This window comes from Camelus ferus, chromosome 11 (assembly GCF_009834535.1).
Source record: "Camelus ferus isolate YT-003-E chromosome 11, BCGSAC_Cfer_1.0, whole genome shotgun sequence".
Taxonomy (NCBI): Eukaryota; Metazoa; Chordata; class Mammalia; order Artiodactyla; family Camelidae; genus Camelus; species Camelus ferus.
In genome coordinates, this window is record NC_045706.1 from 32,099,551 (window position 1) to 32,117,415 (window position 17,865).

Genomic DNA, 17,865 nt, shown 5'->3' on the forward strand with positions numbered 1-17,865 from the left:
CTTACAGACCGTCTGCTTGGTAGTTTGCAACCATTTAAAAATAAGATCTATCCCACTTGTTTTTTTTTTTTTCAAATAAACTTACACAGAATCCAAATTCATACCCAAATAACAAAAGTGAATGGATTCCTAAGGAGCTAAGACATTCATTTTTCAGTGAACAACATTTTATTTCTCAAGAAGGTCTCAGTACATAGAACAACTTATATGGTCCAACTTCCTAATTGTATAATTGGGCAACTGAGGTCCAACGAGGGGAAGTGACTTGCCCTAAGTCACCCATTCACTAGTGACAGAGCCACAGCAAAGCCTAGCCTCCTGACGTGGATTTTTTTTCTCATTCAGCGAGCATCTGCTGACCATCTGTGTGCTCCAAGCATCGTGCCAGGCCCACGAGAGCTGATGATGAACGAGCCACAGTGAGCGTGGGCTTACCGGTCTTTCATCGGAGTCTTGTCACTTGGGGTCTAAGCTGGTGTGTGTCACCTTCATCTCTGACTATTCCACGGGCAGGGTCTGACTCTCCATGTCCAGCCTTGGGATGACATCTATGGCCCCTGGCACAGTGGGACTCCGAAGAGGCTCTCCTCTCTGAGCATGCTTTGCGGTGGTTCAAGATAAGCTTGGCTGCAGGAGGTGTTAATGGTGGGAGCGGTGCCACTATAGTTTGCCCATCACTGACGGGTGGTACACAGTCTGGGAAACAACGCCAAGAGATGGCAGAGCCTTGGAACAGTAGGCATCAACTAACCCTCACGGGAGTACTCATATGGACATACGGGAGTGGCCTGAGAGGAAGACTTGTGACCCATTACTGTAGTTGGACCAGTGATCTCAGCCAAGGACGAGGACTCTTTCTTTTGTTCTAGGATTGGCTATGGGTTAGGAATCTTGGCTTTTAACGCAGGTTCCTAAGAAAGAAGGGACTTAGGGTCTATTTTGCCAGACTACATCTCCTACCCTTGCAGTTTTTAAACTGTGTGTTACCAAGTCCTAGGAGACCCCTCAGGGCCACCATTGGGGGGGGGGTGTGGGTGTACAACGGAAGGTCTCAGTATTCAAGGTTCAGTGGATCTTACTGCTCCTAGATCCAAACTGCTCATCTTTCTCTAGATTAAATATTGGGCTTTTGCATAAGAATTTACTCTAATAAAGGTTTGTATGATTGACAGTGTTTGACAACCATGGCCCTACCCAATACCTTTCCTGATGACCAGTGAGAATCAGTGATTATTCTTATTATATCTTCACAGAATGCAATCTCACAGCCTTTCTAGATAATCTGTGTTATGAGAGTCCGCCTTACATAAAAATTAGATTTCTTATGTGGTAGTTTAAGTCTGTTCTAAATACCTCTGTAAACTTTGCAGGGGAGATGGGGACAAGCTGATGCCAAGGTGGTCCCTGGGCGTAGACCATGTGTGTCTTGTGTGGCCCCAGCCCGCCTTCAAGCTCCTTCCTGCTGTCCTGACACAGCCCTTTGTCTTGGGGTCCCACCTGATGTGCCCTTTGTGGGGTGACCACTCTCAGGCTCCTCCCTCTTCTATTACATTGCATCTCACTGGCCACCTGCCTTCTTGCTGCTAGATGTGGCTGGGAGATGTCTTTGCCTGTTTCTGGAAGACGGTGATCGCAGCACCAGGTTGAAGTACCATAGGGTCACATCACAATCTCCTTTTTTCCAGTTAGTTGTTCTAGCTTCTCTGCTTTTAGTAGGAGAGACTCTGATAGCCTCCTTTGAAGTGTATCTCTTTCAAAATTAGCTCTGAATCACAAGTGGCTGTCAATACTGTTTCCAAATCTGGGTGGAGAGAGGGCTGGAATGCCTGATCGTGCCGTTAGAGCCCCTGCTTTGGTGGTAGATTCCATCCTCACGGGGCCGTGCTGCAGAGGGCTGCTCTGGACCCAAGGTCACGGTTCCCAGTTCTCTCATGTGCTCAGTGGATGCTCCAAAGAATAATACTAGTCAAGACGGCTGGGGCCTGAGGGACACTGTGTCCTGTGTCCTCATCTGGGCCACACCAACTGCCTTAACTTTGTGTTAAACTCAGGACCCCAGCCCAGGCCCCCTTTACCTTGTGTCAAGTTCCTCCTGGGGCCACTGGGCCCCTGTCCTGCTGGCTGGGCTGGAGTCAGGGCTACTTACTCGTGCCCTCCTGCTCTGGGAAGCAGGGTGTGGCTGTGGTCCTTTCCCTTCCGGTAGGGCTTCTTTGGGAACTGCCTCTCATCCCTTCCTGGCCCCAGTGCCCCAGGGCTCTACAGGCAGAGGGGTGAGGGATGGGGAGCAGCCTTGGCTAGACCATGGGAAAAACTCCCTGTTCCTCACTTCCCCGGCCAAGGGGTCACTTGAGTGCTTTTTCCCAGAAACCCAGAAGTCTGCTCCAAGGTGACTTGCCGTCTCCATGTCTGGACACAGAAGAGGCTGGCATCGTACAACCCTCCCTCCCCAGCTGTCCCCTTACAAGTCCACGCTCACTGCAGCCGGGACTGGGCCAGTGGTGACTCACGGGTCACACCCTGCAGCGTTCATGTCCCAGGCGGACAATTTGCTGTCTCTTAAACATGCTCAGAATAGTCCCATTTCCTGGCCTGTGTACTACCCTCCTTCATCCTTTCTCTTCCAGAAATGCTCTTTTCAATCTCCTCCCATACGTGCTGCTCATCCCCCAGAGGCCTTCTCAGAACCCCCCTTCTCCCCCTTAATCGCAGGTCGCAGAACCACTACTTCTCCTCTTTGAGGTCCCCACCCCCCTTCACGTGTCCATCTCTCTCACTGCACTGGGCTCTCTGGGCTGAACCCTGGTTCTCTCTTTTCGGCCTGTGTGGCCCCTGGAAATGTACTTAACAATTGTGACTCTGCCCTGGAAAATGAGGGTGGTGACGGTTCTTGCCTCATGAGGTTATTGTGAAGCTTAAGTGGGAACAGTCACGCTTGGCACGTAGGAAGTTAGCTACTCATTCCATAGACATTTACTGTGTGCCTACTACGAGCCAGGCCCCGAGGATGCCATGGTGAATGGACCAAGTGCCTGCCTTCCTGGAGCTCACATTTTAGTGGAGAAGAAACACAAGAAAAAAACGAATGAGGACAATAGCTGTCGTGTATCGAGCAGTCTCTCTGTGCCAGTCATTGCTCTAAGTATTTTCATTAATTATCCCCGTTGGTCCTTGCAAGAACCCTCTGCGCTACATACAATTATTATCTGCTGACAGACAGGAAACTGAAGGTCAGGGAGTTACTAATCAGTCCCAAGTCACACGGCGGGAAGGTGGTGAAACCAGAACCGGAGCCCAGGCAGCAAGACTTCAAATCCGCCCTTAAGTACTAGGAAGAAAAGAAAGCCAGGAAAATGAAATAAAACGAGGAACGGGATGGAGAGGGTGTGTGCGGAGGGGACAAGGGGTGCCAGGCAAGGACTCAGAAAGTGCCCCTGAGCTGGGGAAGGCCAGAAGAGGCAGAGGGAGGGGCAAACCCGGAGACTCAGAGGCAGAACTGAGCTGGACTTGTGCGTCTCTGCGAGGCTGGTCTGGTCAGACCTAGTGACCGAGGGGAGGAGGGTGCGGGGTGAGGCTGAGGAGCTGTTCCTATGGACTATTGTAGCTGCTATTAGAAAATTTCCAGCCGTAATAATGACGGGTCACGCATCCCCCTTAGCCTGTGCGGCAGGGACTGTGGGTCTTGTTCATGCTCACAGGCCGAGCTCTAATGCCTTGTTAAGGAGTAGGCACTTCAAATCGTTGTTGTTGAATTAAACTTCCTGTCTAACAGGGAAGAACATAGGCCCTGGTGGAAAACAAGAGCTGGGTTTGCATCATAACTCGGCCACTTCTGCACCTGTGGGGCAGCTCACTCTCTCTGAATCTGTTTCCTCGTTTGCCAAATGCAGAGAGGTCACATTTCCTTTACAGCATCTTTTTCGGAATTAAGAGATATTCCATATGAAACAGCATGTGCCTAGTATATATTCAATAATTTACCAATCATTCCCCAAGAACGTTTTCTTTTAATTCCTTGAATGCCTTGGGAAGCTGGACAATCCTATACCCCAGGCGATGGCCTCTTCCTATTGTCTGGATTTCATGGAAGCTGGCGGCTTAACCCTGGACACGTCCCAGCCAGTCCTCGCTCCACGTGTCCTCCGTGGGGATCACCTTGACAACAAGCTAAGATTTCAGGACTGTGCGTTGCCTTGAAGCTCACCCAGACAGCGGCTCACTCTCAGCTCACTGATGCCGGCCGGCCGGGGGTGGCGGGGGCATCCGTGGGATCCACCACTCAGAGGAGAGCTGGGCTGTGGCTGGGACCCTGCCCATGGGTACAGCGTGACTGCCTTCCCCCTGCCAACTGGCCGTTTAGGAGGCCTCGTGGTCTCTCTGGTAGACAAACAATTCTTCTTGTAGCTCGTGGTCGGTCCCTGGATGATCACATTATCCGGGGCACCATCAACTCCCCAAGGAACTGAGACCTTTTCCTTGTCTCACCTGTGGCCCAAGGCCTAAGATTGGACTCCTTGTTCCCCTTTCTCCCTTAAACTTGTTTTGTGGTGACTCATCTGAAGCACATGATCCTTCCAGAGATAAATTTGACTCCCCTGTGTGGAATTTCAGGGCATATGTGTTATGTAGGAAGGTAATTTACAACTAAGCTCCAAGACCTCCGAGTCCAGCCGGGCCCGGCCGTGTGCATTCCACTGGCTGCCCGTCTGGCCAGCACGTTTGTTCACCCCAGGTCCTGGTGCCGCCCGGTCCCGTTCTGGCTGGCTCTCCAGCCCAGCGCGTCTGCAGCCACTGGGTGCTACTAGTTCTTTCTCCTGGATTCTATGCGTACTCGGAAACCTGTAATATTTCCTCCACCTGGGCCCCTGAGCCTCGGGAAAATTTTATCAGTATCCAAGCATCTCAATCAACTTCAAACAGCTTTTTTTTTGGAGGCAGGTACCCACTTACTCCCAGGCCTTCCTTTTTCTTTTACTTCCCCTTCACTCAAAGAGGAATTTAATTTTACAAAACAACTCCATGTATATTAGGGTTATTATTAGTCTGAACAAAAGCCGAGAAAGTCCAGAAACTGATTCTTTATCAGGCCACGTGGAAGTCACCATGTAAACATTTGTGGAATTGAATCCGTTTTTTGAGAACTACACCAGGTTTTATCCTTTTCAGAAAGCCAATCCAATCCTCAGTGGGTACTGGCCAGCTAAGATGTTTTCAGCCATACCACTGACAAATATTTCTGTAGCAATGATAGGAGGTCCTCTTTCACGGTTCTTTCAAATGGAGCAGGTGCTGATGGGCTGGGGGCAGAAAGACGTAACAGCAACGATCGCAGGCAGGCGGGAGCTGGGCTGCAACCTTCTCTATCATCCACCAGCTTAACTGGAACAGTGGGCCTCCTGCCGTTCCAGCTGTGGGCATAGGCCTTTGACCACTGTCCTACTGACCAACACAGCCCAATATAAATCCAGTGCCTTGGTAGGTTCTGGAGGTGGAGGCTGTGACCAATTCTGCATCCCCAGTGCCTGGGCCTGGTATGACATTCATTCAATAATGGAATAAATCAAGATATGGACTGTATATAAGCACTATAGGAACTCTAGAGGAGACATTATTTTAGATTTTCTCAGGGCCTTGAAGGAAGAGACATGAGGTGGCTGTGTAGTAAGTTGCTAGGTAGGAACAATCTGAAAAACAGCTTAGAGTGGGATGCTGCCAGCCTCCAAGAAGGTGGACACAGCTGGTCACCTTTGTTCACGACGAGCCCCTCAAGCGGCATCTCCCAGGGAAGCAGGTCAGCAGACCCTGCTGGCCTGGGGGAAAGGTGAAATGAGGACTCGTTCTCTTCTGTGGCTTAACAGCAGCTGCTTCCCCCCTTGGTTTGCAGGGCTCTGAAGGAGGAGTATGGGTCAATTCGCATCCGAGGCCCAGGAGTCTCCTGGGTCGGAAAGGACCACAGCACAACTTCCCTGCAGAGTTTAGAAGAGAAGGGAGGTGGCCTGGGTGGCCAGGACCTTTGGCTGACTGGCAGAAAATCACTCTGAAACCCACAGGGAGCGACTTACTGTGAGGGAAATGGATGCCTGGCTTTGTGACTTGGGCTGGATGCAGAGGGCTGTGGAAAAGCTGCTAGAATCAAGCTCTGGGGACCTGGTTCAGGTGTGATTACAGGAGCTGTAACCTGCCACCTGGGTCAGGACCGACAAATGTTCTAAGATGGTCCAGGGGCAACCCTTCAACTGCATTGGGGGATGAGAAGCAATGGCAGAAGTGAACAGATTAGATTTTCTAGTAATGTTTCATTTGTATTAAAAAGCCCCTGGGATTCTTAATGCAAATTTTAGGAGAACCTAAAGAGGGAAATACAGTTCTAATAGAAACAAAGAAGACCTGCAGGGGATTAGTTGGAAAAAAAAAAAAAAAAGGAGACTAAGCTTGCAGTCCGAGCTCATTAATGAAGCGGGTCACACCTGTTCCAGGCTGAGAAGCAAAGGAAGCTTGTCAGGTGAGGGGCACCCACTGAGCTGAGGTGTGGAGATGGAAACAAGTCTGCTGTGTGGTTTGTGGGGTGGTGAGAAGTCTTGTCCCCAAGTTGGGAAGTGGGGAGTTGGCCAATGGTCAAATATGAGCCTGTGTGCGTAAATGAAGTCAGATTCTGGCTGGGTTACCATAGGGACAGGCCATGGGTGTGCATGTTATACCCAGGAGGCCATGGCTTTTGGAGCACAGAAGTCCATGAAGTCATTCTGAGGGTGGCCTCAGGGCTGGAGGGGATGGGCAGAAGCCGGGGTGCAGGAGGCCAGCAGAGGCTTTGGTCCAGGGGAAGCTATGTGATGCCATGAGGGCAGGGATTGTGTCTTCTTCACCATGGATCCCCAGCAGAGAGTCTGGCACATGGTAGGTATTCAATAAAGGTTTGTTAAAATGAACACAGGACTTGCTGTCACATGGCAGGAAGCAATTGCTAGGTGTCACACCGAGTTCCTTATCAAAGTCAAAAGACCCAGATTCTAAGTTCTAGCACTTCCTGTCAGTAGAATGTGGTCCAACTCACTTTGCCTTGTTGGAATTTCAGTCCCTCAGGTGTGACGACCCTTCTGACACTCATTCACCGAGCGTTGGCTGAGTACTCATCACGTACCACGTGTTGTGCTGAAGTCTCAAAGAGCAACAACACGGAGCCCCCGTCTCTGAAGAGCTCAGGACTTGATCGGAGAGACAGATGTGCAAGCAAGTCACTTATTCCTACATGTGGAGTGTGCTTTTGTGGTGGATAAACACTGTGATTCTAGAACAACCACTAGGGATTCCAGAAGGATCCCTAACATTCACTGAGCACTTACCCTGCATGTGCCGGACATTGTTCAAAGCACTTGCAGGTATGGGCTCATTTCATCCTCAGAACGACCCTGTGAGGTAGCTATTTATGTGAGCCCCGTTTTCTAGAAAGGGAACTGAGGCTCAGAGGTTAAGTAATTTGCCCATGTTTCCACAGAACCAATAGGAGATGTGTGTGTGTTATAAAACAGATTAGATAGATGACAGACAGATAGACAGATAATCTGAGAGGTCCCAAGATCTGCAGTCGGCAAGCTGGAGACCCAGGAGAGCCGAGAGCCAACGTTCCAGCCTGCAAGTCACCAGGCTTGAGACCCAAGAAGAGGTGATGTTTCAGTCTGAGTCCAAAGGCAGGAAAAGACCCGTGTCTCAGCTCAGGCAGCCACACAGGAGGAGCTCCCACTTACTCAGCCTTTTCGTTCTATTCAGGGTGATCTCCATCCAGTTGATCAGATGAGCTCACCCACACTGGGGAGGGCAACCTGCTTGACTCAGTCTACTAACTCAAATGTTCACCTCGCTCAGAAATACCCTCCCAGACACACCCAGAGTCATGTTTGGCCAAGTGTCTGGGCACCCTGTGGCCCCGGGCAAATGACACAGAGAATAACCATCACAGGTATGGGGTGTGAAAGGGCGTCTGTACTTGAAGTACACGCTGTGGGCTGTCCACCCCTTCTCCTCTGCTTCCCTAACAGAGCCCCAGTTTTGTTCAGAAATGGCTTTGGCTCCACACAGCCACCTGCTTTGTGGACACTGACCCACCTCCAGCTGGAGGGGACCGATCAGAGGGAAAGGCTGTTCCCCTTATGTGGTTGATTCAGGAGTGGACACGTGACCTTATTGTTTATCCCAGTTTTGAGTTGGTATTTCTGTCCCTTGCCGCTGTGCCCTACCTGATGCAATCGTAAAATCAGACTGGGGGCCTGGCTTAAACAAAGTGAACGAGGGCTTCTTGATTCCAGGACATCTTGAGGCAACAGCACTTATACGTGGATGTGCGTCGCAACTGTCCAAGAGGAGGGTGTAATGTGCAGCATTTCCCAAACGTGTGTGACCAGGCAGAGCTTCGCAAAGAACCCTGTGATACTGATGCTCACAGAAACGCTGCTGCAGGCAGCGGGGAGACAGCATTGCGAGCTCAATAAACTCCACCCTTTCCTTCTCCTGCCAAACCAAGAATTATGTCTGTTGACCATAAAATTTAAGGAAACTCAAGTAGCTCCCCCAGAAAAAGGGAACAAGCCCTGACTTGCTCGACTAACTGATCTCATCCCTTAGTTCTCAAATTCTCTGGGGCTTGTATAATTTGGTACATTCATCTCTGAGCGTTGAACAAAGTTTCCCTTCTTTTTTTAGTCACTTGCCAACATCTGTGAATGAAGTTAAAGCTGGTGAGAGAGAGATATATATATTTATGCACATGTACTCATTCTTTTTCTGGAGTGAATTATTTAAAACTGAATGAATCCCTGCTCAGCAGGTTTCTGACTAACATTCAAGTTTCACTAAGGCTCTGATCACATTTTTCATTTCTCTGGTTTTCTTTTTTTGGTCCAAGAGCCCCAGGGAAATGGCTTGAAGCCACAAAGGACAGTGTTAAAATGTTTTCTCTGCAGTTAGTGACAGGCTGGACAAATGGCACACAGGTGAAGACTGCTCCATCTCAGATGAGAAAAATTCCTTCTGTGGCTCTTCTTGATCTGAGTTAAATGCATCATGGTCTTTCCAAGCGAAACCACTTTGGCCCCAAAAAAAGCAAAAGGAGAAAAGGAACAGAAAAATCTGTGGCAGATCCCTGCAGGAAGCAACCAGACCCCATGGGGATGTGAACTGGGCAACCGTGGGCAGGACCACTGTCCTCAGTTGTTTCCTACCCACCCTGCACACCGTGGGGTGCTGGCTATGACCCCCAGGAGTGGCATGACATTGATGTGAACTAAGGAATGGAGCATGTAGCACCTGCGATGATGAGGTGACAGGTTCCTGCCGTTTTCTGGCCTCCGGAGCTGTGATGAAGTCACTGCTGAGAACTGGGCTCCAGGGTGTGAGCGTGTCTGTGGCAGGTGGTGAGCTGGGGGCCATGGGGAGAAGTACTTTCTGTCACATCTCTCCTTTGTTAGAGGAAAGGCCCTGTCCCTACCCTGAAGCTGGGGTCTCACGTTGAGCCTGGGTCACCCAACTCAGAAGCCCCTTATTTCTCTGCTAAGGTCAGATCGATATGGGAGCCGCCTGAAAAAGCCCAGCGAGGGCCAGGAAGGCCAGACGACTGAGTGGACTTTTCTGGTTGAATAAGGATTGTGTGTTCCTTCAGATGAGGTAATTTTCGGTTATAGGACAAGGAGGAAGCCCGATTACCAATCCACACAGGGAAATTAAAAATTAACATGCTGTTTGCTGAACTGTAATCTTTGAATTAGTCAATACCCAGCAGCTGTGCCAGTTAGCCGATTTGAGCGTGACCACAGATTCTGCTCGGAGACCAGCCCAGGTAAACAGTTAAGGCTGAGACCAGTTGAGCTAGACTACGATGAATACATCTGGGGGCCGGACCCTCCCAAGTGCTCAGAGGTTTCTTGAGGGGAGCTGGCATTTGTGGTGCTGGTGTGGTAGGCTTGACAGAACCAGAGCCCCAGTCTTTCTGGATGACGTTTATCCCAGCTGTCCATTCCAAGGGAGGCTGAGGTTACAGGCCACAACTTTCCCCGCCCCTTTCTCTCGTCCCAATCCAACGTGGCAGCCAGTCAGATGGAGGGAGCTGGTCAGCGCTGCGGGGAGACTGAGGTGCAATTCTCCCAAGCTGGGGGTGACTCACTCCCACTCCCCTCTATTTTAGGTGTGAAAATAGCTGTGAAGTTGTGGGTGATGGTGGAGAATTTAGTTATAGCCTAGTGTTTATTTAAAATAAATCTCCGAGCACAGTTCCTAGATAATGGTAAGCACTCATTTTTGGTGAATGAAGGAGAGGATGAATTCATGGACTGGGACCACAGAGAGCTGGGAATCAGGAACAGGAGTTGTAACTTACATTCAACCATTTATACGCAGCTGCCTACACCTATGTCTACCCATCACGCTCTCTGCTCCGTTGCTCTTGCTTACTTGTCCTGTCCCCCACTGTCTCTGTGTGTGTGTGTGTGTGTGTGTGTGTGTGTGTGTGTGTGTGTGTGTGTGTGTGTGTGTGTGTGTGTGTGTGTGTGTGTGTGTGTGTGTGTGTGTGTGTGTGTGTGTGTGTGTGTGTGTGTAATGGTAGCTCTCAACCAGGGGTGATTTTGCCCCCCGGCCCCAGATATTTGGCATGTCAGAAGATATTTTTGGTCATTGCCACCGAGGGGATGCTACTGGCATCCTCTGGGTAGAGGCCAGATATGCTGCTAATCATCCTAGAACAAAGAATTCTTTGGCCCCAAATACCAACGGTACAAAGTTGAAAAAGCCTAGTTTAAAAGGATGTTTGTCACCAAACTGTTAATAACGGTTATTTGTGGGGGAGGAGGATGGAATATAATTTTGAAGAGCTTTCCCCTTACCAAGTGTAATCATTTATGTGATGTGGGACTTTTTAACAACGTGAATGTGTCATATTTGTATTAGTAAGACAGGAATATTTACTGACACTTAGAATATCTCAGGAATCATCTAGACCATGGGGATAGAGAGAGGAGTGTGTAGTAGGTGCTGCATTTAAGGGGCCCACAGCTCAACAGGGAAGAGCAAACAGTACTCACTTAGCAAGGTACAAGTGCTCAGTGCTTGGTGAAAACCAGCACCCCATCACCTTAGCAGCCTCCAGATGTGTCTGCCTGGCCCTGAGCTTGGTCCACGTTCCCAGGCTAAAGTTTTTACGCCTGGAAGTTCTGGTGGGGGTTAGGGAGAGCCAAGAGCAGCCTGTTCAGACTCACAGGCTGGGCCAGGTGGAATGCCTTCGACCAGCAATCAGAGTCAAGCCAGTGAGGTCTTAAAGGTGGCTGAGGGGGAACCTCATGTTTGGTAGATGATGGACAGTGCCAGCATGAATAGCCTTGGGGAAGAGTGCGTGTATCATTAAACACACATCTGAGTTCGCACACGTAAATGTGGATTAAGTGTGTGTGTGCACAGCCATTAAAGAGAGTTAGAAATTTTCATACGTTGAGATATGGGGAAGTCATTCTGGTGTATGCAGGAGTTAACTTGAGTTTTATGCTCACTAAAATAGCCCGTTTGCGGCCTATCAAACATATACTGTACACCTGCTTTAATTATTAAAGAAAAGGGCTCACTGACCAGAAGTAAAGAATGTCCATGTTAAAAATAAGGACTAAACGCCCCTCTCCCTGGGATGCAGTGCTGGCCTTCCTCGGCTAAGGCTTCCTTCCCAGGTGCCAAGGCCACGCGCTACGTGCTAGTCTTTTTTTTCTGAAAACTTGAAGAAATGTCTCCCTGACTTGTTCATTGTTCTTTGTTCTGACCCGATATAAAACTGCTGAAAACCCTGCTTCTGTGAAGCAGCTTCTCAGTGTCATCTGGGAAGCTGGCTTCCGGCTGGTCCTCAGTTGGGTGCAATTAAAGCTCTTTTTAATTCTTATTGTTTACTGGTTATTTTCGTCGACAAGAGGCAGCCCTGCCCTTGGAGGGTTGTGCTGGCTGCACCTGGCCGCAGACCTCTGCACACACATGCTCTAGTGGAAGCCAGCAGTTCCAGTGAGCAGCTGTCCTTCTTGCCCAAAATGTCCCTGCTTCCTCCACCCGCCCCAGGTTGGCTGGCAGCAACTTGAGGAGCTTGAGAAAGAGGTGTTCCCTGTGTCATTGGGCAGGTTTCGGGGAGTGAGGTGGCCAGAGCCAGGCTAGTGGGAGCAGCACACAGAGGTGTCTTTGGCGTCTTCCTGATATTTCTGGGCCCTGTCAGTGGGTGGGGCTGTCCTCTAAGGACCTGGGGCAGAGGGAGGGAACTGTGGCTGCTTTTCCTGCCAGAAAGGCAGAAAAGGGCAGGAGGAGAGGGAGGAGAGGGAGGAGAGGAAAAGGGATGTTCCTTCAGAGAGGCTTCCAAAAAGCCTGGAGGGACCTTGCCGAGCCCCTTACTGACCATCTCAGGGCGTCAGTGTGGGGGTTAATGCTGGGGGGCGGGTAGTGGCTGTGCATGCTCACAAGGGAAAACTCCAGTCCCCTGGGCAAAAAATCCTGGCCTCTGTGCTCAATCCTGGAGCTCTGCTACAGTGCTTTCACCGGTGCTTCTCCAACCTGCCTATCTTTAGTTCTGGCCGCATCTCCTCCCTCCAGCCTCCACAACCCGGCCTCTGTTCTGGGGGCTGGTGTGGGTTGAGGGGTGGGGGCGGGTCTCCTAGCATTCCCCTCAATCTCCAGGTTCCCCCCACCCCCGCCACAGGCCACACCACTGCCCAAGAGCCTGCATCAGCTGCCGATGCCTAGTAGACCTCAACCGAATTCAAACTTTTTGCTCTGTTTGCCTCTTTTCTGCCCCTTCCCAGGCCAGGTTTCCTGCTTTTCTTCCCCTCAAGCCCTCAGCTGGTCTCCCTGGTGAGCCCTGAGTAACAGACTTCATCTCTGCCGCCGTCCCTCGCTTTGCTGTGGTTCTCGCCCCTCCTGTGTCAGTCTAGGGCCAACTCTTCTCTCAAGACCTGTTCAAGTTCTGGAAGCCCCTGAAAGCCTCCCTGGTCACTTTGGCCCACGCTGACCACCCGTTTGCTGAATCTGACTGCATATGTGATTCAGAGCACCCACAATTTTGCTTCCTATTGCTTTTGTCCCCAGCCATATGCAGGCTCCTTTAAGGTATAAACCATGCTTTTTGCTTTCCCCTCCACCCCATCCCAAGACTGGGATCATTGACTAAAACAGGAAAACTATCACAAAAGAGACTAGGGGAGGCAGAGTGCTTAGAACAGCCCAGAATCTTCCTCCCAGGCCTTCTTTAGCTGAAGGTCATCTTCCGTGGCTTTGTCCACACGCGTGGACACGCTAGGCTTCGCCAGCACTGTGGCAGACCCTTGGATGCTCAATTGCGTGGAGCCATTTGTTTTCTCCCTCTCCCGTGGGCACTGCCCAGGTGGCTATTACAGAGCCACAAAACATCAGAGTGAAAAACAGATTTGAGAGTCGTTTCTCCTGCTCATTCCTTGATGAAAGTTTGTTACTGAGCCAGGTTCTTTTTGCCCCACCACCCAAGAAGCCAAAACCCTGAGATATGGAGGTTTGCAGCAAAGAGAGGAGTTATTCACAAGGCAACCAAGTGAGAAGCCAGGAGAGTAAATCTTCACGTTCCCCCCAGGCCAGGGGCTGGGGTATTTATAGGATAAGAAGTAAAGCAGCAGGGCGGTTTGAGGCGTGGGGGGCGTGGGGCGCGTGGGGAGGGCGGGGAGAGGTGACTGGTATCGTTCTGCGCAGGCGTAACTAGGCTTCAGGATTCTGCACATTCAAAAGGTCACGAGCGGGCACTCACGCATGCCCAGATGGAGGGTCCGTGGTCTTAACCCAGCTCAGCTCCAACTAGGCACAGCTGACCTCAGGTGCCTGGAAAATAATTCGGGCAAGCATCTTATTGTTTAGGCCACGTGCCGCTTGGGGGCCATGCAAGTCTAAGAACAACCTTGATTGGTAAAAGCAGGTGAGATGGATTTGACCAATTATTACACGGGGTTTCAAACTGAATCACTGCAGCCAATTTCCGTGACCAGAAGCTCCCTGGCTCTTCAGACCATCCACTGAGTCTCCAGTATTTCCACGTGCGGGGGCATTTACCCTTTGTCAGAGGGCAATGTGCAGTGAGGAAATGTGCTGGCCGTCCTGTCACTGGCATTTGGAATTTTCCCCTGTACTTCCTCTCTATGATGTGGTGGACTCTCTTTTCACAGAATAAGAGGTCAAGGAGGGTGAATTTGAATGAGCTTATCAGTAAGGTTCCTTACCATCTAGGTTTCTGTTCCAATTATGATACAGATCTTTATTACCTTTGTAATGAATCAGGAATCTCTGGTTCCAAGTGACAAAAGCCCTCCAGGTGTCTTCAGGTGCCCACGTTCTTCCGGTAAGTCCATCTGTCAACCAAGTATCAATATGCCTGGTGGACACTGTTGTCACCCCCTATGGCCATTCCACTGGTCTTCTCCACTGACGGAGCCCCAGTGTGACCAGCCCCAGGGGCTGAATCTAAAATTGGGGAAGCTATCTGTGTGGGGGGTTCTTAAGACCACTCCCCAGTCCCAGTGATTTGCTAGGAGGACTCATAAGACTTAGCATATAGTTGTACTCACGACTAAGGTTCATTACAGTGAAAGGATACAGAGCCAAATCACAATGGAATAAAGTCCCAGAGGAACCCAGCTTCAAGAGTTTCTCCCAGTGGAGTTACACAGGACATGCTTAATTCCTCCAGCGAGTTGTGACAATCCATGTGAAACGCTGTCTAGCAGTGAAGCTCATTACAGACTCAGTGCCCAGGGTTTGTAGTGGGGGCTGGTCACAGAGTCACTCTTCGCCTAGCACATACCAACATTCCAGACTCCCAGAAGGAAAGCAAGTGTGCAGCATAAACCATATGATTTGCACACATAGTTTCCACCCAGTGCGCCACTCATAAGTTCTGGGAATGGTGGGAAACCCCCAAGTCCAAGTTCTCAGATGCCTGCAAAGGGTCAACCTCATAAGCAAGACTTCCTAGAGACAGCAGTCTCAGGCCTGCTACATTCACCTTTTCTGCAGCCTATCCATTTTTCTTGTTCTGGTACTTGTTTTGCCACCCTCCCTTTCAACGTGAGTAGTTACGTGACACTCAATTCTGGCCAGTCAGTTGCAAGGGAAGAGTGTCATGGTAATATCTAAACTGTGGTAGCCATCTTTTGACGAATGTGAGGACAAAACCCCAATACATCAGAGGTAGCACATGGACAGGTGAAAAGAAACCAGGTCCTTGGTCAGTGCACCATTCTGGAACAAAATATCACCACGCTTCTTTTGTTATGTGAGATAATAAGATATCTTTATTACTTAAGTAATTGTTATTTGGATTAAGTTGAATGCAGGTTAAATGCATTCCTGTGTAATATGTTTTCTTCTCTGCTACGGGATGAATTTCATCCTCTCCAAATTCATATGTTGAAGCTGTAATCTCCAGTGCATCAGAAAGCGACTGCATTTGGAGACAGGGCCTTTAAAGAGGTGATTATGTTAAAAAGAAGCTGTCAGGGGTGGGCCCTAATGCAATATGACTGGTGTCCTTGTAAGAAGAGAAGATTTGTACATAGATAGGTACAGAGGAAAATCACGTGAGGACACGGTGAGAAGAGGCCATTACTAAACTGAGGAGAGAAGGCCTCAGAAAAAAACAAACCTATCGACACCTTGATCTTGGACTTCTAGCATCCAGAACTGTAAGAAAAAATGTTTCTGTTTTAAGATACCCAGTCTATGGTATCTTGTTATAGGAGTCGTAGCAAACTAACAGCCTCTGTATGTGGACGTAGGACGAGGAAACATAGCGAATTATCACTGACAAAAGCTGAGTCTTAGAGAAAATGGTCAGATCTGGTGGTCACATACAACTCCCAGGCAGGAAAAGGATGTAACGGGCTGAGGCAAGAGGACGAATCATCCAAACACCTTTAGAGGAGAAGGGGCTGCACCCACTCAATCTCTCATCTTCCAGAGGCTACAGCTTCTGTATAACTGCGCTCACTGTAACGAGAGAGTGATGAGGCCTAACAAGGTAGATGGAGACAGGACATCCGGTGACTGTAAGCTGATGGACATAGAGGAGGTGGCAGGGCATGGGGATGTTCCCGGAGAAGGGGCAGAGAGAAGAGAAAGACCACACCCCTGGACTGTAGATAAGCCAGTTGCTCTTTACATCCCCAGGTCTTGGGCAGACCACAGCAGGTCATGGGCTTTCTCCTGAGATAAGGACCCTCAGGTGGGAATCATATGAAAGTACTTACCACCGTGTGGCCTCTGCTTGTCACAAGGGAAGATGGTCAGTTTCTGTGGGAGGCCTGGGATATGTCCTTCTGGTCATCATTCTGATTTGGGGCCTTTGGAGGACACTGTGTGTCCAAGATTATTGGCTAAGATTATTGGCTAAGGTATGAGTGAGTCAGATTACACAAACTCAACTACAAACCCAACTCAGATTAATTTAAGCAAAAAGAGGAATTTATTGGTCTATGAAACTGGAAGGTCCAGCCCTGCAAGCGGCTTCAGCTGGATCAAGGAGCTCATGGGTTGGTTTTCTTTCTCTACCTCCCTGTTCACCTTGTCTCTGTGCGGCTTCTCCTCTGACTGGCTCTCCCTACATGACTATCAGGGAAGCTGCTGGTACTCCTGCCAAATGTGAATCCAGTCATGAGGAAACAATCAGACAAACCTAAATTCACAAACATTCTACAGAACAACTGGCCTATATTAAAAAAAAAAATCCAGTGTCATGAAAAACAGAGAAAGGCTAAGAACTCTTCAAATCAAATGAGGCTAACGTCTCATTTTCACTTATGAAAACTAAATGCAATGCATCAACCTGGATCCTAGACTAGATTTTGGACGGAAAAAAAGGTTATAAAGAAATATCCTGCATTGTGTCAATGTTAAATTTTCTGAATTTGATCTTTGTGTTGTGGTTATGTAAAAGAATATCCTTGTTCTTAAGAGAGAAAGGCGAGGTAGGGATAAAGGAGCAAGATGTCTGCAACTTACTCTCAAACACAGTAATAATAACAACAAGGTACTATAATATCATAGAAAAGAAGAGAATATGCAGAGAAAGGTAATGACAAAGCAAAATAAGAACCAGCATATCCACCACAACCCTCCATCAGTCTTCTGTCTTCTCCCAGCTTTCAGGCCCCTAGATCTCTCTTGTTGGTCTCCCAATATTCACATGGCTCTGTCTTTCCAGAGCATCCCTCCCTCCAAGATGGCACCAGACAGAGGAAGAGTCCCCTCACCAAACAGCGCCACACTTGGGCTTTGGGGGATTCCTCTCTCCTCTCATCACATCCATCTGAATCTCACTCCTCCTTGGTCCTACTTTCTTAGTTCGATGATGAAGGAATCTGTTCACGTAAAATTGTCACCAAGGATTATCTGTGTGCTCTTCCTCTCAGCTTCCAGAGTCACATTTTTGACCGGGCCTCACTTACTCCAGGCTAGAGAAGCCAATGGCAGGAGTTTCAAGCACAGAAGCAGTCTAAGGAGGTAAGTAATTTTGGGCAGGTGGACCTCTGGCTTCCTTCACACCCCACTGTGTTGGTGGCCTTTTCCTTCATCTCAGGCCAGAGTTTCTGATAGGGGGCTGTGTGCTGTCCCTCCCAGTTAGAGGAAGCCAGGGGAGCCAAAAGGAACCAGGCCAACATCACTTCATTTCCCAAACAGGCAATTTTGACAATCGATTTGTTCCCAAGCAGTAAAGCAGAGTGAGCAAAGAGGTCGCTGGAACTCAATCAGTGCAGTCTTGGCATGGATACCTCGGCATTCAGCCTTCTTGAGAACAAGGCAGCATTTAGGGAACCCATCGGCTGAGGGTGAAACTAGAAAGAAGAAATAAAG